General features: G+C 31.1%; 1 protein-coding gene and 1 pseudogene across 2 annotated transcripts in view; both read left to right on the forward strand.

Annotated features, from left to right (window-relative positions):
• The window catches only part of LOC107173432 (leucine rich repeat protein connectin), a 273,851-nt gene that overhangs the window by 128,306 nt on the left and 121,805 nt on the right, over nt 1-23,740 (forward strand). The window lies entirely within an intron of this gene.
• On the forward strand, nt 53-870 carry LOC149058884 (uncharacterized; annotated as a pseudogene).

The following is a 23,740-nucleotide window of genomic DNA, read 5'->3' on the forward strand; positions in this document are numbered from 1 at the left end:
CTGCAAACACTCCACTGACAGCACTATCATCCGCAATCTCTTCTCGGAAATAATGTCTCAACAATACTCCAGCAGTACACACATATACACTGATGCATCCAAAAATTCTAATGGAGTGGGCTTTGCAACAATCATAGGTCATGAAAATCATAAATTCTCACTTCCTCCTAGCACCAATATCTACACAGCAGAAACTTATGCCATCTTTGAAGCACTGAAAATCGCCTCCTCCTCAAGTTCAGATTCTTTCACCATCATAGGCGACTCTTTGAGTACTTTAATATCTATCTCAAATCCATACTCCAAGAATGAACTAGTACAACACATCCAAAAACTGATATCTATCTCTAACAAAACTTTCTTTTTCATGTGGGTCCCCTCTCACGTCGGCATTTCTGGCAATGAAAGAGCAGATAAATCCGCAAATGAAGCCACACTTCCTCATAATGCCTTAAAAATAAACCTAACTACATCCTCAGAGTTGCTCGACATTATTAACACCAAAATCTCTGACACATGGCAAACAAAATGGACCAGCGTTCCTCTCTCAAATAAACTGAGAAATATCAAGCCTTCCATAAAAAAATGGAATTTCCCCTGTAACCTCAAAAGAAGGGATGAGGTCATTATAACCCGTGCCAGAATAGGACACACTCATCTCACCCACTCATACCTCATCACCAAGGAACCCGCTCCACTATGTGACGCTTGCAACGTGGACCTGTCGATCGACCACATTGTCATTAGACGTCCAAAATACACCGTAGCTCGGAAAATATTCAAAAATTCATCTTCTCTCCAACTTGCCCTCAGCGAAGAAAACACAGAAGCTATATACAAATTTTTTTATTATATACACTTAAACAATAAGTTGTAAACATTTATAATTTTACATTGTTATAACTTTCTGTAGGCTAATAACCTAAGCTGTTGAAGCCTTTTCATCTTTTCATTAATTAAAAAAAAAAATAAAATAAAAAAAATATTTAAAGGTCCTAAAAAGATGGATAGTCATCTATCTACTTCATATCTACTCACGGTGTTGAGTATATACTCAAAACCCTCGAGTATCTATATATATTATACAATATAATATAATATAATATATATAATATATATTTCATTATAGTCCTGTATATACTTGAAGAAAACGTTTTCAGATTTATTATGTTGCCACTCTAAAGATATGCTGTTTAATGGCCACAGAGCGTATTAATAAATAGGTGTCGGCGGGCCGTCTTTGATTGTTTTGCCGTACAGTAATCAATTCTCGAGATATCGGTCAGTGGCGTTTTAGAGTTGTAAAGTTGCACCACGTCATTTGTACACATACATCGACACAATATACCGATATTACTCGTATTGTATAGACACGCGTGTATAATATAACATTTTGTTATTATGCTATACCTACTTAATACAATATTGTCGTTATTTTATTATATGATGCATATATGTATATTATACAATAATATATTAATGTCGTAGTTGACCGTTAATGCGTACTTAATATTATCGGGGCAGAATAAGGATCGTAATAAACATTGCCTAGCTATTTTATTATTATTATAATATATAATGTATATATTATTATATACATAGGTACCCTGTCGTCCAGGCCACCCCAGCGCCACCGCCCGCGAACGCTGCAAGTTGTATATTATACAACGAGATCATAACTTATTTCCGAGTATTTTACGACGTCGGGGTCGTTAAAATTTGCATAACCCGTCTAAATAATTTTCAAGTACGCGTGCGTGCAACGAGTGGACTGCAACGGTGGCGGGTTACACACCTGCTGCAGCAATTTCACCCACTCCATCTATCCCACCATCGCCCACACCGATTGGCACCGCGGCTACCATCACCCTCGTCTCGTCTGTATAGTGTATTAGGTAGATGCGCGTTTAAGTGCATGTATCTTCGCATTTACCGATAAAAATAAATCGGGTGGAATTTGTTTTTAATACCTACGCGGATGATGGAAATTCGTTTCGTATAGCTGTCCGGATTGCTTAAAATATTTATAAGTATGCCACGTGTATTCGATATAAGATAAATATAATTCTTACGAATTCACATAATTTGTAATGAACTCTCCATACTAAAAACTTAAACATGTCTGTTCTACAAGATTTTGAAGTAATCGATCGACGACCGAAGATTGTAGATAATACTTGTAAGCATCTTGTTTAGAGTATACGGTTTTAAGCAAAGCGGTTGACCGATTATTATAGAATTTGCGAATCCGGAACCATAAACTAATAAAGTAATAATTGATCGAAGGAATAGTCAAACCTGCCACATTGAGATTGCTGTAGATTTAGAAATCGGAAGTTTATACATGATGTGTATGAAAACTGCAGAAAACATGACTATTATATCGGAGTACTCCAAATTAGACGAAAATCAGGTAGTCAAAAATACAGCACATTTAAGATATACTATAGCCCATTGCATTTTATTTAAGAGATGGTTCACGCCAAAATTTACTGTTATATCATTTTTGAACTTTTGTTTTTTTGTTGCTTTTTTAACATACTCGTAATATATATTACTATTTACTATTATTTTATGATTCATCTGAGAATACGAAATGTCTTCAATTATATTTGTAATTTCAAGTAACAGTGCCATCGTCACCGATGAAATCCGTGTATTACTACGAATCAAAATTGTTGTAGGTGTTTGTCATATTCTTGTAAACTATTATAGTTTAACTATACTTATTGCGCTACCATCAAAAATTATCAATTGGGCATTAATTATTAATTAAATAACATGCATTATAGCATATAATATTGGAAATATGAGGCAAAGCGCCACGTATAATATTAATTGTTTAAAAATATTACCAAAAAACAATGTAACATGTGTATTACACGTTTGAAAAAGCCACCCCATGTATAGGTCACATAATATACGTTACCTCACTCACTTTAATGTTTTCATAAATACGTGTAGGAGTTTATATCACGATGATGATGAAATTATGTTTTTCAATAATACCCCAGAAATCCTTAAAAATCAGTTCGGTTGTAATCCCTGCACACCTACGTGTAGTATGCACACATTAACATGATAATAATCATAAAAATAATATGACAAGGTAGGTGTTACCCGTCGAACTTTTTCCACGAGCCTCGTGCACATTACATATACCTACTTATATACATTACAGTGATTACCATTTTTTATTCCATCAAAACCATGGCAGTTTACGCGAACTTCGTAAACTATAATTAAATATATCAAATGATGATAAATAAATACAGTCCCGCCACGCTGGCGTATGTAGCGTACGTACATGAGTATCTTTTGTCTGTTAAAATTTTACGATTGTTATAATCAGTAATTATTTTAGTATTATACGCAAACCGCGTGTGCATTAGTTTTCGTAATGCGCTAGTGTAATGATATTGTTATAGACTGGAAATGTTGTCACAACAAATGTACAATATTATAAGTTTAAAACACGAGTACACGTCATACGGGGTGCATCATACATAATTATGCGATGTAAAAACGCGACGTACGATATCGAATCATCTCGGTGCATCAGTGTGGCGTGCTCAGATTTTTTTTTTTTGAAATGGAGCAAGCATTTTTTTCTGCTCTCAAAACACGCGTTACGTAGTGGTAAGCCGGTAACTAATGTACTTTCATTGCTTTATCATCATATACGACAAAAATTAACCAACATTTGTGGGGAGACACCCTCACCCTTTTGCCCACCCATGATATCATACTCCTGCAACAGTGTATTCCGCCTGATGGAAAATATTTTTGATTTTTTTTCGTTTTTTGTACTCGCAGCATCAGACCGAAAAAGGATACGTATTATATTATTATCATGCCGACGGAATTTATTGGCGTCACGCTGTGTCTACCCAAAAAATGATCAGAATCATTCGGTATGCGTTGTACATCGTGTAATATTTTTGAAATGCGATTTTGGAAAATCGGTTTACTCTAGTGAGCCACGATAGTTATACATAATAATTTTCCGGTTTTTGATTTACTTGGTAAACACGAATCGAGTGTGTTTGTTGTTTCTGAAAAATCTAATATGAAAAATGTATGTTTATTTATTAATTTAAGCCATCGAGTGGGTCTTTTACAAAGACATAGCAACTACTAGCTTACTTTATACTCGATGAGACGCCATCCTTATGATGTAAATATTACAACGTAGTTATATTATTATTGTCATAAAACAATATTATTGCATAAAAAATCACCAGATAAGTATAATAGCTAATCGCTCGAAAAGCCGATAATACTTTTTCTTCGTCATAATATCATATATAGCGCAAACCTTGAATTAATATTTAAGAAGACGCTGTAGCGCACTATGCGTTGTCTTCGTCTTACAAATGCATCATAGTATTACGTCAAATTGTATGTTCTGAATAGTCCATTAAACTCTGTTATATTTAATACCAGGATGAATTATTAATCTATCTACAAATGTCAAATTTAAGAGTACGATTACTAGTTTTCTCCAATTTTTTTATGCTATAATTTTATGGCTAGTGTACTTTAAAATTGTGAGTAATTTTTACATTTTAAAACGCACATAACTCGCATTAAAATTAAAATATTCGAAAATGTTATGCGTTCATTAGGTGGAAACGGTGCATGCGTGGGTGTAACATTCTCTTATTAATAATAAAAAGAATATAATTATTAAAGACGATGAATACTCAACGTAACATTAATTATAGAACACATAAATACATAAGGTAAATACAGTATATCGACGTTGTAATTAATCGCATTAAAATTATGTACCTAAGATATTATATTACCCAATTAACTCAATTAATTCACGATAAAATTATACATAATAAGTTTATATAGAAAAAAAAAGCCGTAACGTAAAAATATTCATAAAATATTAACATACCTACTTTATAATATCATTATAGACTATAATGCGTATTTAATAAATTCATAATATTTTTTAATAGATTCTATTATTATTATATTATTATAATACATATGATTTACTTATATACCCTAAAGTTACAAAATCATAACGTATGATATTGTCATACTTTACGCTCTTTTAATTAATGATCTTTGATTTTTAATTATTATTCATGGTTTTATTCATAGGTTACTATATTTTAGTAAGTATATAGTTATAATATTACTATACCTATTACGGGAATTTATTCAAAGTTTTGTATAGTACGTATAGTACCTACATTATACCCATAAAGTTGTTGTACTACTTATATAGAGACGCATAATTGCATGATTATTATTTTTAGATTCTGAGCATATTTAGCTAAGCTAAATATGTCTATTGAACATATTTTTGCAATAGCAGTTGAAAATAAAAGAAAGAAATTTAATTTTAATTAAATTAACCGAAAACGTTAAATTTTTTTTATAAGCATTCAAAGGTTGAATTTCGACAACATACTTAAAAATTACGAAACTTCGCTAATTATTGTAAGCTAGAAATTCATAAAAATTTTTCTTTTGAAATCTAAGATTTGATATTTTTTAATAATCTATAATTTATCCTAGAGTCTAGGACCTAGACAGATAAATCGTCTTCGCTCAGAATCGTTTTTCGAATAAATGATATAATATCATTGGATTCAAATTTAATTCCATCCGTTACAGTAACCAACTTGTAACTTATACTGTACCTACAGCAGAGCGACATCCACGACTTACCCGCTTTTTTTCTACTTATAATAATTACAAACTGTGAATAGTCTGTAAGACACTGTAAAAATTCATATTTCTCGCTTTGACAATATTATACACAAAAACTTATATAATATAAAGTCCTCGCAAGCGCATAACCACTACTTACTATTTTCAATGTAAGTTTTGGTAAGAACTTTGAAAATCCTATTATACTATACTTACTATACATCGTTTCTCTCATCGCAAGTATTAAACTCTAATACTTTCAAATAACGCGATTTCAAAATACTTGTTGCGTAATTTATTTTAAGTATAATGATATTCGACGATTTAAAGCGATTTGGTTATACATTTTTTTCTAAAAATATTTATCACATGATGTGGTATTTACTTATTGGAGTTATTTCAGTATACTAACGTATATTATATTCATTTATGAGGTTTAAATATAATATTTTTTGAATGATGTAGGTACTATAATAAGTAATGTTTAAAAGTCACGTTTATATTTTGAGACACATCAGAGTGGGCAAATCGCGTAACCATTTATATTTTTATTCTTAAATGATTTTTAGCTTAAATCATGGAATAAAAAAATCAAATTAACAGAATCTGCGATAAATGTAAAAGTTAGAGGTCATTATACATGCAGTTTTCGATATTACTTTTTTTCCTAAAAACTTTTGATCGCTACTTTATTAATATTTTTAAATTCATTTTAAGTTACTATGCTATTTAACGAATCGCTCGGTAAAAAAAAAAAAACTTTTATATTTTAGAGCACAGATGTCCGCATATAATGACGCTGCTGTTATTTCAAAAGTGTATAATAAAGTATTTTTGGACAATTATTATTTTATCATTATTTTTTTTTAAATCGGTATATTTTAGCTGAAGAAAAAATGACGGTTGGCCAACGAAAAATAAACTAAAGAAATGGACGAGATATTTCTTTTTCGTTCTAATAACTAATTACGACTTATGTTAAACTTACAAAAATATCCATTTCGTATAAACTCTACTACTGTCATACATAATATATCTGCATAATATTTTTGGTATGCAATTTTATCGTATTTCATATAATATAATAAGAATATACAAGGCGTAAGTCCTATTTTTTTCAATTACTTTTAATGCTAATTTGTTTTTTTTCCTCAAATAAAATCGAGGAAAACCTCGAAAGCAGACTAAGCAGCAGGTATTATAAAGAAATGATGTCGCGGTTGGGTAAACTCGAATTGTTAACTGTTTTCAGTCACCCATATGACGCGATTTGTTGGAGTGGGTTCGACCCGGAATACGAAGAAATCAAAAGATCTTTAAGAACACAGTGACTGGTAAATCCACATATTGGAAAAACGTAGTTTTACCAGCAATCATGTTTGCAATCTGATGTCTTAAAAAACCGATACACAGGGAATTCACCCCCCTCCACAATAAAATTAGTTTTGCAGCATAGAAGCAAAAACACCCAGAATCTTGTTTTTACCTAAGTACAAAAGAGTAAAGCGGGCAAACCATCCAAAAACTAAAGCGGAAAATTTCAAGGAAAGGGTAGGCAATAGGTGTTATTTACACAATCAGCTCTAAGCTACTATCCAAAGTAAACCAGTGATTTCACAAGGATTTTCTTCGAATTATAAGGTAAGTTAAGCAAGGGTAAGGTGTCAGTTAAAAAAGTGTACGAGATTTAGAAGACAGTGTTTAAACCACAGAAACCATCTCAATATACAAACTATACCTTCACAGTTCATAATATTCTATATTTAGAATGAACGTACAAAGATTTATAGGACAATCACATCTGCGTTTTATATTATATTGGCCACAGATTTAAAAATATGTAGTGCCGTTTTTTTTTTTCATTTTTAATTCTCTCATTTTTCTCTTAATTATTTTCTAGTCAAAAATCATTAATATTTGTCTTATCGTTCATGTCACTCAAATCTATATTTTTGCTACTTTCTTTCTACTTTGTCGCGTCATACATTGATATCATTAAAATGAAAAATAAATCAACGTAGGCATAAGTATGTGCATATGTGTAAAAATCGTACAACATGAATTTCCGAATTGTATTACAATATTGTTATTTATCTACACATAAAATGGTAAGGCTTCGCTTTGGTCTCAATAGCAATACTGATTTAATGGCAAAACTTGTTAAATTTATTTCAAACAAAGTAGGCTGGCGTACAATAACGCTTTTTAAGTTACAAATCCGTAAATATATCACTATTTATAAGTGTATGTTACATTAGAAAAATGATTAAATTCGTTCTCCTATTTTTTTTTTATGGTAAGATAATATTGTATATCATTTCAGCGTCGATCGTCGTAGCGTACACACGATTCGCGCCCGTTAGTGTTATCGCACAGGTATGCCTATCTTTAGTATTATTATCGCTCATTAAAATACGGTGTTTTTTTATTTATTTATATTTATATAAAAACCGAAAATGTCGCGTCTTAATACACCTAACAAACGAAATCTTCAACATCATCAACTTCGTCGTCGCCTAGAGCCGGTGACAAAAAATCCAAAATCTTCGTCTCTACTAACAAATATGCAGCTCTCGCGAACGATTTCGATTCATCAACTGAGGTCTTCAGCCCTCCCACGGTACCTACCTCACCATGACATCATATATTCAAGATTCAGTCACGGTTGACTCTAAATCATCGGTTATACAGCCCTTGGAACCTGAGGATCTGAAGTCTCCCCTAATATTCGTAAAAAATATTGTCAATTTAAATGCGTTCAAGAGTGACCTTATCCGTATTACGAGGCCGAATGGCTTCATCCTATCAGCATTCAACGATGTTTCAAAAATTAAAACTTCAAACTGCAAATATCACGTACTAATTTTAAATTATCTCATGGACGAGAATAAGAAGTATTCTTTCCACACTTTTCATCCATGTCATTTACGCCCAATTAAAGTAGTCATTCGAAATATTCACCATTCCACAGCATTATAAGAGATTGAAACTGCTCTATCTGTGCTGGGTTTCTCAGTCGTAAGAATATCTAATTTTATTAATAGGACCAAGAAGTTGCCACTATCTTTTTTTGCTATTGAGCTATTTGAGAACAATGAATTTAATAGAAATATTTTTATGTCACAAATTTACTTAATTTTAAAAACATTGTTGAAAAACCAAGACTAAGAAAAGCTCGAGGTCACTCTCAATGCAAGTGGTGCCAATCCTATGGGCATACGCTTAAATATTGTTGTCACCCTCCTCGCTGAGTGAAATGTGGCCAGGATCATTTCACTGAAGATTGCGTCAAGCCGCGTGATCTACCGGAAAAATGCACTTTATGCACTGGTGATCACACTGCCAACTTTAAGGGTTGCTCGTCGTATAAAATGTTCGATTAGTCCAAAAACAAGAAATTAGCATTCCGCTCTAACGGCAATACAAATGTACAAACACCTCCAAAGGTTTCGTCAAACGAGGTCCCAGGAGTTCATGCTCGGCAGCTTCCAAGGAAATTCTATGCTGCTGCGACCAAAACGGTTACTTCTTCCATAGATTCCGTCTCGAATGATTTATCTGAATTTAATTCCAATTTTTAATTTTTAGCTCTTTAATCGCCCCACTAATTAATCTCCTTTTGGAGATCATTAATAAACGTTTCTGTCTGTAGGTTTATTGGGTTTTTTTTTCTATTTATCTTTTCATTGTATATTAGACTATACCTACAATTTAATTATCTATATTACCTTAGTGTATATATATATATATGTATATATATAAAGATATTATATACCTATATATAATAATATATATTTATATATAAACTGTTATCTTATCTATTGTATACATTTTGTTTAGGCTAACTAATAGTCAATGACTAAAGGCTAATGGGAAAAATAAAAAACTAAAATAAAAAAAATATTGTATATTTTAATTCCTAAATGTTCATAACTACCCAGTACCCACATTATTATAATGTACCTACATTTTTTTTTTTTGAAATTTTTTTTTGTTTAGCCTTCAGTCAACGACTCTATACAGCTCGACAACAATAAAATATAAAAAGAAATATTATGCATATATACATATTACATAAACTTTAATAAAACAGTTCTAGACGCCTTTTTTTCTATCAAATATATAATATATAACTTCTGGAATTGGTCGTAGTCACGAAATAGTCTAAATCTGATAATTACACTGGTACATGTACATGGTATATAAATATCGTGTTTAATGGAAATTTGTCAACATTTCAAGATGTCGCTTATAGGTTTGGAACACTAATGGTGTCGTAATATAGGTACCTCAATGATGTCGATATATTTGTGAGCGCTGCTGCTGTTATGAAACATGAAATTAATAATATTATAATAATGATGATAAAACGCCTACTCAAACAATCCACACAATAATTGGGTTAAAACTCGATTTAAATATTGTATACCGGGAAACAATTAAAATCCGGTCGATGTGAAGTAGTTCTATAATACAAATATAATCTTCGAAGCGAATGGAATAATAATTACCATATTAATTATTTGGTATTTAAATAACCAAATTTTTTTTTCGCTACAATACATGAAATTCTATAAATATTAAATTATTATAAGCATAAATAAAAATAAAATGTTCTCATCCACACATAAAATATAGTTACTAATATCAAGTATGCGTTAGTCCGACACTCCGACAGATCATCGTGCGACGTTTTCAGTTTCTACAAACGTCAGACGTCTTTATGTTTCTCGAAAACTGTTTTCGTATGGAGTTTAAGTGGGTTCTGAATGACATATTATTCTGTTTTGTGCGAATGTAGTGTCTAAATAGGACCACAAAGTTAATAAATATAGTCACTACATTGTAGTGGGTATTTGAGAGTCCGCAACAAATATGTTGATTGACGGGGATTACCTACGTTCCCCGTTCAACTATAAAATTATTATACATTCATATGAAAGTGTGTATAACAAATGTATTTAACTGTTTTAATATTTGAACGCTCACAAAATCCACAACAGTCAAGTTTAAAGTTATATAACATCTTAGTAAATAAATAAATTGAAGTCGGTACTGAAAAAGTTAAAAAGGCTCCAATTTTCATAATTTAAGCATAGAGCCTATTTAATTACAGCACAAGTTATTCAACATTATTATTGTACAGTTAAGTTAATTTACAAGTAAATCATGTGATTTAGGTAGTTAAAGGTAACACCAGTGTGTAGCTGAATTAACTTTATAGTTCAACATAAATAAGTTATATTTAAAATAGCTATAATGTCAAAATCATTTTGTATTAAATATTGATTCTAATAATTGTAATAATTGTATTAATAAATAAATTAAATTTGTAAATCCATTGTATAATCAACAATCAACCACATTTTATAAAATATTACAATTTACAATGATTGCAATTTTATTTTCTTGGGCTTTTTTTCCGTGGGTTTTTTTTCCGGGGTGTATTTTTCAGTTTGGATTTTTTCCGCGGGTTTTTTTTTTTTTTTTTTTGGGGGGGGGGGGTATTTCCGTGGCCATTTTCTTCCACCTCCCCTTACAAATAAATACAATAAAATATTTAGTTTCTTCAAAGAATTGCCTAGTTTTAACAACTAAATTTAAGTATTTGAATTTCAAACTTCCAACCCAGCTATTAGTAAATAATAATATTTAAACACACTGATATTTTAAGTAATGTTAGCACCAACAAATAAACAGTCATAGCGTATTCTTAAAAAAAAAAAAAAATGATAATTAATAAATAATAATAATAATGTTATAAATAAAATGGACATGAGATATTAATCGATTCTCAAGTTCTAGATTTGGATTTTATTTAGTTGTATTTCAATGGACTTATTCGTCATTTTGATCAACTATAATATGCATTTTTTACATTTCCTAAGGTTGCATATATAGTCAGGATTATTTTCTAGATTTTCTATTTCAATTACCACCATATAATATTAGCTACCAATAATGTTATACAATAAAAACAAGAGTGAATCGTATAAATGCATGAAATGTTTGAAATGTAATCAAAATTGATAGGTAGCGGAGGAGAGTTTCATGTTCCATAGAAATGCGACTGCCACACAGTCATTGTTATGTGAATACAATTCGACGATTTAGACCGAAAAGCCTAAATCTAAAACGAACAATAAGTACACCCAATCAGCTGATTTATAGTGTGGATTTATAGGACAAATAAATATTTATGACCAGAGTTATCTAAAACGAAACATTAAACAACCATTATTTTCCCGTGTGATTATTATTTCAGCAATTTCTTTTTATAACAAAACGGTTAAGTTTAAATGCTCCAAATTAGTTTAATGTAGATATTATATTTATTAGAACATTTTAAAATCAATAAAAGTTATTTTTTACAATAATTTTCAATTTCATTGTTAAGTGCTTCTATTTTAAACTACGTCCTTAAAGACTTATCTAGGTGAATAAGTCACCACAAATTATTGTCAGTGACCTGAATTTTCGTATTTCTGGAATTATTATTCATTCAAAAATAAATCAAATTTAATGCACCGAGTCAACGTTTAAAGAATTAAATTATTTTAGTAATTTGTTCTGAAACAATTAATAATTATTTCTAAAAGTACCCGTATTGTTTTAATATTTTATCATTTATGATCAATTTATAGCCCTACGTTTTATAACACACGTGAAGGTAACAAAAAATTATTAACGTGTGCCTTTTCATAATTATGTATTATAATATAGATAATATATAAATTAAAATTGATCTTTTATTTGATTGTCCTTGATATTATCTTGAACTATTGAATCGTTTTTAATAAAAGTTATATATAAAAACTGTTTGTAAAACTATTAAAATCTATAGATTCCTTGAAACTCTGAGGGTCAGAGTATATTTGTAGTTTATTTTTTCAATCATGTAAGATAAATCGCGCATGAATTTAGTTTTGGCTATCGAAAACCGAATATTTTTTTAGTTTTTTAAATGGTTGCCATTAGTTACAGACTACAAATGGTATAACTGAAATAATCAAAAGAAATATAACAAATATATTAAAAACGAAAAAAAGACAAATCTTAAATTCAAACACACGAACACGATTAAAATTATTACTTTTTAATATGAAGTTATGTTTTAATTTTTTAATTTTGGACATATTTTTTAATGTAATCACAGAAAGACGAATACTAATCTGTCTAATCTTAACAAATATTGAATTAAAATCCAAGCAATCTTGTTTTCAGTTTTCCCCGATTTACATAAGAAAATATGTCTATGATTATGAATTAAGCCTCTAAAATACAGCCAGTTAAAATGTGGTCACCCGATATTATTTATTGAATTTTAGCGTATTATTTAGTTTTTAGAATTTTATCTGATTATGATTTTTCCAATATTTTATTGGAGTCTATTGTGTTTTATTATTTAATAGTCATGTTCACTCTACGGGGCGTTTACAATATAGACGAACAGCATTTACTTATCTCGTGTATAGCGACAGTTTTGTGCGTGTGTATGGTTACATATATAATATAGTTTCAATATTAACGCTTTGATCTCCAGCTAGGGAAATTTGAACCAGGCTCATCAAACAGAAAACGCGATACAATCGACATCCGAGACCTTTAACATCGTTAAAATATATTTTATACATTGGAATATTTAAATTATATTAACTGCACGATGGACGTAAAAAAACTAAGACTAAAAAGCTACAAGTTCAACGTGTATATTGTTATATTTCAAGTTTTGATTTTTTCGTTTTTATAAATTACAATATGTACAATTATGTAAAAAACGTCGAAATATATTCGTCTCTGATAGAACGTGATAGTTCAAAACTACCTCTGAAGCCATCTGCATAATAACAATTGTTAAAAACTATACAATTATCATAATATATAAAACGTTTAGAGTTTTAGACCATCATCATGATTGTGAAAACTCGTGAATTCGACAAAATAATATTTTTAGGCTCGTGACAGGTAGCCGGTCACCGATTGCAATAATATAATAATTTCACGTGTGCGACACGCGGCCACGTGAGTTAGTTAGTGACTTTAATATAATAATACAACAAAAATTATATTATACACACACACATCACAGGTATAGACACACCGGCGCCGTACACGATATATCCTACAAACGCTACCTTTACGGCAAAACTTTTCGACGCGTCCTGCAGCTCTGACACATAAATAATAGTTATCGGATTAATTCGTGACAATTCAAAGGGTTGCGCGCGAGAAATTAGGGTTGTTTTTACCTCACCCCCACCGTCGTCGTCGTCGTCGTCGCGGAACGAAAATATGTGGAAAGTTTGGGGACACCGAAATTCCACGTGGAATCTCTTCGCTTCGATCACTCTCGGAACGTGATTTAAAAGATAATATTATAATATATTCGCGGACCGTTTATTATAAACGTCATATCCAGTAAATTGGTAATAATAATAGCAATTCCTAATAATCGTAATCTACCCGGCTGACCGGCAATACAGCTGCAGCTGGTGTTTGTAGCAGGCGGTATTACAACGGTATAAGACTATTACCGTTGGAAGATTTAATGGGAAGCGGGGAGGGGTGGGGTTCGAACGAATGTATTTAAGATGAAAAGGCGAGTTTTTTTACAGTGTGCACGTGCATCCGTCGTGGATAGTTCGCTGCAAGATTTCGCCGCGTTTAACAATATTTTCTTGTCTACAGGTTTAATTGTATTATTATAATATTATGTGCAACCACTAACATTCTGAACAGTAATGAGTTTGAATTTGAATATTGTTCATTTATTTTTTTTACTCTGATTTTTTTATCAGAATTTTTCTCAGGCAACTGCATGCTATAGTTGAATTTCCTGTAATTATTACCTAACATTTTGTTTCCAATCATCGTAAATATTCTTTTAGAAATAGGTACACAGATATTATGTTTAAAATGTTTTATAATCTGATTCGAAAACAGTAGTCTATCTATCTAACGAGTGAATTGTAACCAAGCAGTCAGCAGTTATGTAATAAGAATCAATTAGCCAATTAATCCATAAAATAATTATATATCGGGGAAGTTTTATACAAAAAAATTCGATAAATTATAAAAATCTTTGGAATCAAAACGTAACCTGCAAAACGAACCAATAAGAACCGATGAATTTTTCGTCGGATATAAAAACGCATAAAGTTCCCTTTAAATTCGATATGAAAAAAGTGCTGATACTTACCTATATTATATGCTAGAGTTGGGTTAGTTAAGGCTCGGCGTTGTGTCCACAGGGACAGACGATCGACTTTATACAATTTATTATATTATGTATATTATATATGTTATACGTGACGTATACATTTATTTTTTGATTGCTCTTACGATTGTTTTCACTCGTTTGGATTTTTTCATTGTGGTGTTATGCGATTTTCCGGTCGGTGTACGAGTATACATGAATACCTTGACGTTGGCTATATTGCAAACAGCTGTATTATATTATATTATACAATGTGTTACTACAAATAATGTCACCCCATAAGGTAAAATAAACTTGGTGACATACGTAGATCAAAAATAACATTTTTGGAATCTATAAAACATACAAGTTAAAAACAAAAAATTGCTTTCTTAAAATAGTATGACAGATTTAATATTATTTTCTGTGTACTCAAAGTCCATATGTAAACATATTTGTCATGGTATTGTCAACTCCAACACCTTACGTATACTTGCTGCTTTGTGTCAATATCGACTGATAGGTACTTGTCATAATGATCGGATGTTCATTTTCAAACATAATTTTATTTGAAGAAACTACTTTATTTTGGTAATGTAATGGTAACTATAATGTAAAAATATTTTAAGGAATATGATTATTATTTTCTGATATGCATTGTTGAAATCGGCTTATAAATAATTATGATGCAAATCATTATTAATAATATGTCATAGGTTGTACCATAAAAAACGGATAGATTTTAGTATTTTATAAATCAAAATAAACCCTGTAAAAAAATTATCGAATTATATGTGTATTGTATTTATAATATTTTATAGTAAATCTAGTTTATGGAACTTTGCTGCAGCATCATCGATATGGTGCAGGTCATCTTCACGGAGACTTAAGTTTCTGAAGTTTCGGAAATTTAGAACAATTACTCAGTCATCTCATGTAGAATGTGTGGAGATGACTTATGTAATGAATTTAATTGACCCTTAAATAACTGTGGGTTGTTATATGTCTTTAAATCAATTACTCATTAGGTAACTATTATATTATAAATTAAATGACATTACCTCTCTGATCCTTGCCTGTTGAAACCTTTGTCAGTATCTGAGGTATTAAATGCGATGACCAATAAAAACACTTTTTTCTTTAATTTACAATAATACTTATTAATTTATTTAACCTTTTTAACATACCTTAACGTACATATATTTTAAACATTTAGATATATCTTATTGTATAGACGATCTGCGTAGTCTTTTGATGCTCGCTTTTGACCGTCTATACAAATAGACGACAATAACGCGTCTGAGCCCAGTGACTAAATACGGAGCTCCTTATATCTAATATTGTATATGTGTGTGCGTGTGTATATGTGTATGTATGTATCTTATCTTATTCTTAATGACTAACAATTATTATAATTATTTTATTATATATATATATTGAATCTAAAAAGATATGATGGCTTAAGCGCACATCATTACACTTATTACTACTGATTTGAAAAAAAAATATATCTAAATACTTGGTAGATATTGGACAAATATGAACATGATGCAGACCGAAACTGTATTGATGTACCAACAAAACGGTCACAGGCCCATCGCCTGGTCCATACGTTTATCACGAAGTACGCTGTATATCAGTTTGATGTAACAATTTTTAGTAATAATATATGTGGTAAACAATTTAGTCGGTAATTATTGGTACGACGTATTTAAACGATTGATGACATATATCTGACAATACATTATATTATAACTCAGTCCAGTGGCGTTTCCGGTGTTCCGTCTCGTCGACACGCTACCAGCTGTTATAATATGGCTCATATTTTTCCGCAATATTGCAACATGATTAAATTCACCGAGTAAACACGAGCACAATGTATAATAAAACTAGTCTACAAGTAATTATTATGTTGCTGTAATATTAGTACACCGCTGTTGTTTCGCCGTTGTACGCCAGCGTGCGTTTAGGAATCGCGTTCACCGCGGGATTGTACGCGGAAAAACTTTTTTAAATGCTAATAATAGTGCTGTTCGGCCATGCCCGACGCTCGTAGAGAATGTGCTGTATATATATATATATATATATATTATATCATAATTTATTATGATTAATACAAGTACGCGGCTAGGTGCGATTTACAGCTCCGCTCGCCACCACCTCCGTCTCCGAAGCCAGTGTGTGCATATATATGAATATATATATATATATATATAATAATTAATATTATAAATAACGCCGCGATGTCGAATTAAGCTTCTCACCGACGCTTTTCGCTTTTCTCCACCGTCCATCACCCGCCATAGGCACAAATAGGAGGTAAGCCCCCAAAAATTTCCTAAATGTTGTTTAAAGGTTATTTAATATTAATAAAGTTGGATTTTAGTCCCCCTCAAACACTATTTGTGCCCATGTCACGACGCACCAAACAAATTTGAAATTTTACTCTTTTTATCGTCTGCCGTTTCGAAAAAGTACAACGGTCCACTTACTTCTCTGCAGTTGTACGCTAACGTCGTGCGATTCCGAGAAACCACGAGCGAGTTTCTCTGCCGTTTCAGTTAATTAAGGTACATAATATTACTATTTTATACATCAGACGTGAATATATTAATATAATATAACATATTTTGTTATACATATATACAGCGGGATTGTGATGTGTATGGGTAACATACGTAATATACCTAACATGATTATTAATATATCATAGTGCCTGAGCGCGATGTACATCCGCCCAACGAAAACGATCCAATAGTTGTTTGCCATTGCTGCATGACGTGCTCAGCCTGTCTTCGTCGTAGTAGTCGTGGTAGTCGTCGGTCGGATAACTATATAGGACTTAATTTAATTTTCTCCGGATTCTCTCAGACAGTTGTTTTGGATAGTTTAGTACTTACAGAAATAGTTTCGTTCCGTTTTTTTCTGTTTATTTTGTTTCTACATTATACGCATATTGTTATATCATATTATAATATCTGTAACCAACATTTCGAGAAACTTTATACCTCGATCTCCTCATTGTGTGCGCGAGAGTGCCGAAATTATTATACTAGCACACATTTCATAAAAATTAATTAAAATCCATTTGATGAAAACGAGTTTTCTTTTGCCAAAAATATTTTGTACAACGTCCGTTCGTCTAAACACGACTAATAAGTTTTCGTAATTTTAAACACAAATTATACTTCGGTATAGCTATATAAAACAACATAATATACTATTCATAAATACAATACACGTTCGATGCGAACTCGAGATTACGGCGTAAGTACAAACGACAATATATTTTTATAGTATATAATATCAAAGCTGATAACACTTAAAAACTGCATTAAATGTGTATACGCAGATAAGTGAAAATATAATCCAATGGACGTTTTATCCTTTATTATTAGAGAACAAAAATATATATAAAAGATATCTCTTAAATTACTTACTTTTATACAAGGTCGACGACAGCGGCGGAGGATATTATTTTTATTTCTTCTCGGCGGAATAAAATATATATTATATCAAACGCATATATCAAATCGAGAAAATAATACATAATATATTCAGTACCCGCGAGAGTGGAGTGGGAACTAAATTCATATCTGAAAATCAGAATTCGTCCAAGTCGCATATACTATGTTATGTCTGTTTTGTTTGGAGAGCTGAAAAAATAATAAAGTTATATTATATTATGGTTCATATCCTTTGAACAATTTTAAAATAAACGAGTTTTTCTGTCGACGAAAATAAAATTCAAAACTATTCGTTCAAATAAATCATATGACGAATAATATGATACGTAATTAATCATTAAAAACCTGCACATAATCAGACTAAACGGTCTGTTCGATATGGATTTGGTATAGAATACAAAATATTATTATCTAGCCACCATAATTATAATTGTATGTCTTTAAGTAAACAATATTGAAATTTGTGAGGATATCACGAGCATAACAAATAATCTATAACAAATCAATGGATGAGCATTTAGAACGCCACTCCGTTATTTAATGAGATAATTGACTTGCCTGGCGCTAACAGCAAATTTTATCTAAATTATTCATAGTATATACTATGCTCATAGTTAAAATATAAAACACGTAAAAACGCGAATGCAGTAGTATTAGTTGTGTTCAGGCGAAACGCATCGCTTCACCTAACGAAACCTCGCCGTATCAAAACTATGCCGTATAATATTATTTTTTTTTCTAAATTTATTAATGAGAACTATAGACGCTACGTGTCAATTATACTGCACTGTGCAACATTGGGTTAAATAATGTAGTTTTATTTGGTATATGGTTTAATTTTGAAACAATATAACAGACATAATAATGTATAAGTCAAAATGGAAAAATGAAATACATTCTAGGGTTTGCGATTAAAATTATTAATTTAAATAAAGGATTCATTATTGAATAACTATGCTCATTTTATTATAATATGTTTTTATTATTATATAATGAATACATCTTTATAGTTAAATACACAATTTTTCAATAATGGCGAATCGTCGTAGAAATATAATTATGTTAAAATCACGAATTTTATGCATAATAAGATTAAAAGAGTAAAAATTATGTGTTTAATAGTTATAACTTTTGGCGCTTATTGAAAAAGTCTTGGAATCGTTTAATTAAAACCATGTTTTATATTAATAACAATCTTCTTTAATCATCTCCATGCAAACGATAGGAAATACATTAAAAGAGTGGATTTAGATAAATTATATTGTGATCTGTGCAACGATTTTTTTTTTTGTCGCTTTTGGATCTTTTTTCACATTACCCAGATAAAAATGCAGTAGGAAGTTTTTATTCCAGTGGAATGTAAAACGTAATGAGGTGTACTTTATTAGGCCGTAAAAAGACAACAGTATATTTTTTTTTTCTGTACGGACGTTGCACCAGTCGACCAGAGCTTATCTCTGTTTCCCGTATGTTGAAGATTTTACGATCTATACATATATATATATATATGTGTGTGTGTGTGTGTGTGTGTGTTATATTATATTATTTCTTTCTACTTAACTTGTCTATATATTATGTCATATACATAACTGTTGACAATTTGTTGAACGTTGGTCTTAAAAAATCCTAACTTTTGTACTTTAAATTTTATTCCCAGAAAATGCGTTCCGATCTAAAACCAAATTACTTTTTTATGTATTATTGTTACCCTGAGATTAATATCGATTTTATTGCCTCTAAAACGCTGAATGATTTTTCTGAATGGTAATAAAATTTTAACTCTTAATTGGTATTTCTGAATTTTAAATTAACAGTTAATTGTAAGAGTATAAAAATATGGAACATTTCGTTTGTATTTCTCTCGATAAATTACCATTTTAGTAGTAGTTACATTATTATATTATAATAAAAAAAAACAAACGACACAATTAATAATGGTCACGCGGCGTTTTGTATATGCAATTTAGGGGCATAACTGATAATGGGTTTATTTTTCTAATGCTCATCTCTTACGAAAACTACATAATATATAATACATTATTATTTTGAATTATTAAACTATAGTATCATTCAAATTAAATAGTTTAAATTTTACTTTATAAGTATGGTATAGACGTATAGTATATTCGCATCAAAGTACGTAAGGAGATATAAGTGTTAGATATTAGTTATTTATGTTGCGAAAAAGGTGATTGTACAGTAGTAATTTAAGGTACACGAGAATGAAGTAATAATGAGTTATTGATTACTTTCACAATTGTTTAGTTCAAATATTATAGTATCAAAATAAAAAGAAAATAATATAAATAATATAAATAAAATGAGTTTTAGAAAAAGTCATAAAATTTTAATCGAATCTGATAGATAACACTTTTATAATTTTATCTAAAGTTAATATTCGATTACATATTAAAAATAAAATACGTGATAAAAACAGACAGCAGATAAAATATACTACCATTATTTTTAAATTAGATATATTTGATTGATTACAGTTAAACTACAGTAAAACGTCTGATTTCATAAAGCCAACAAAAGTACTCTTTTTAATTTAAATGAAAAAGAGGAGGAAAAAGTTGATGGTCTATATATTATTACATACGCACAGTTGACTTTGAAACTAGAAATCTCTTTTTTAAGTTTTACTGCTATAATTGTATCTATATATGACATTAAATACTATTATAATATTATTCTTGGCATACTCGTATATTATATGTCATTATAATACTTAGGTATAGCGTATGTTATTTTCCGACAAAGACGTTTAATGACGTTTTGATTCTATATATATGAGCGACGACAAGTGTGTATATCGTTTATACAACATCATAATATTATGAGAACGATATTTTATTCGAGACAACCCAAAAATATGGAGATTTAAAAAATATAATACAAACGTAAAAGCATAAATCATTGTGCGTTTTTATTGCTATTTTGATTCGTCGACATTGAAGTTTGTGTGTGCGTAAATGCAGTGTGTATTCGACGACTACAGACGAGTATCACCATATAATTCATTTGCCAACTTCAAACGTATATATATATATATATACTTATGACTCTCGAGGTTTATTGTTTTTTGGTGTTTCCATTGTACGCATTATAATAATAATGAAATAGAAAATATTTCGCTGGGACGACTGATATACGGATACATTTTAATTCCTCACTTGGGAAAGGGAAAACAACATCGGAGTAATGAAAAAAATAATTTTTAAATATTATAAAGAAAAAAAAACCCCCGAAAACGAAAACTATACGTATGAATATATTATCGTTATACCATTCTGCAACATTATAAATACTGTACGAACAGGGCTCGGACCTTTTTATTAATATCCGTTGTATTTCGCGCGGGTCGTTTTTTCATAATCATCATCGAAGTCGTCACCGTAGTCGAGCTGTCGTATACAAAAGTCCATTTTTGAACCTGCTGACCAGGTAAAACAATTATCCCGGTCTCGTGATCATAATAATACACAACAATATAATATCATGATATAGTGATCCCGCTACAAAGTGTATGTATAGTATAGAGCAGGTAGGTAGGTCGGTACACGGCCGACAAATGTACCGGAAATTGTTCATGTTTATTTTTTTCTGTATACTGTCTACCCCCAATCTCGCGTGCGTACAGTGTACACACACACAGTAGTACCATACGCGTATGGATACAACATAACTGCACAATAAACATATAAATATATTTATGTATTATTATGCGTGTGTGTATACACCGGGACGGTGTACCCTTGGGAAAGTTCGCGTTGTGTTGTAGTGCTACATATATATACGTATGTATTTAGGAATATAGTATATAGGACATATAGATGTATAATAATATGTTATATGTGTGTGTGTGTGTGTTTCGGCTGTTGGGGATATAGTAGTCGGGAAAAAACACACGTCGGCCGTATCCATGTATAAATTATTAATATTAATTTCCGAGGAGAAATGTTCCGTCACGTATATATACGTATAATGCGTATTCACACTACGCACGTGCAACGCAGCGGCGGCAGAGGCGATAAGAGTAGGGGATAGGGTGCACATCCTTGGTAGTCGAATGGTCGTCACCTGGTATAAGTTTCTGATTCGCATATACCCAAAAGTTGCAGGGCGATTTAATGACGAAAAAGTTAAGCCAAGTAAACTATATGGTATAATGTATAATGATGTCGAGTTGTACCATCAGTTTGCTGCTGGTGCACCAGAAGCAGTTGTGAAAATAATAATAATATCTACCTAAGTGTAATATATACGAATAATATATTTTACTTCAAAAGTTTTAAGTCAATACGGGAAAAATTTTATCAACTCGACTCTGAAGATAAAAAAAAAAAACGCGTTGACTACATTATTATATTTTAACTGATGCCCTGGCACGCGCGGTATCTATTGTGTCATAGATATTGCATAACTATCAAATTTATTACGTTAACATCATTAACCATTTTACTAGCATTTTTTATCTAAATTATTAAATAAAGGAATTGTGGAAGTTCTTTGTCGAAAAACATTATGACTTGCCTGTTATTACAGATGCATTTTCGATATTTTATCCATCTAAGTGAGAGCTATTATGAAGACGATAGACACTAAATTGTAATATTGTTGTTTCGACATAGTGCAGTTATGTAGTTGATTAGATAATTATTGAGAAACGAATTGACTATTTGCTTCATTCACGTCAAGGAGGAACCTGCCTCGGTGGGCGACTTGTGCGCTGCAGGGGCGTGGCTTTAATAAATGACATGCGTACAGGATATAAGGTTAACTGAGTGGGACCGATGGATAGGCTTTTCCCGACCGTAACCAGAGAAAAACCGGTCTATACGCACTGCCTAGGTCCCTCCTCAACGCAAATGGAGTATATAATACGCAAAGTTAATAGTCAGGTTAAAAGTCTTACGACAAAATCTACTTCCTCCTAACATGTCTCTATAGTGTTATAGGCTGAAGCCCTTCTGCGTTGTAATCGAATGTATTAATGTTAAACACAGAAGCACAGCAACAGTAGTTAAGACTTCGCGTAGAGGACGTTAAGCTGCGCTTTGATGAAAACATATTGTAAATAATTCAATATTTCGTTTAATTATATAATATAAACGTTATAAATATTAAATAATAATAAAACTGTTAAATAATTTATCACGATGTTCGGGAATCGAGTTAGTCGTCCGAAAACGACGTCGCCGGCAGCCAGGTCAATTTCCGACGTAAGGTCGTTCCGCTAGTCTTCACCCTCACCGTCGTCGTCGACGTGGGTCCCGGAGGGACGGACAAATTGCCGTTCGGGGATGTGCTGAGCTGAAGGGGCAAAAACCCGGAAAACGTTATGGGAAATCGACAGGTCGGCCTGAGTTTATTATATATTCGTTCAGACGGACCCGGT

This window comes from Diuraphis noxia, unplaced genomic scaffold (genome assembly GCF_037042655.1).
Source record: "Diuraphis noxia isolate RWA-SAM2 unplaced genomic scaffold, SU_Dnox_SAM2 contig0002, whole genome shotgun sequence".
NCBI classification, from domain to species: domain Eukaryota; kingdom Metazoa; phylum Arthropoda; class Insecta; order Hemiptera; family Aphididae; genus Diuraphis; species Diuraphis noxia.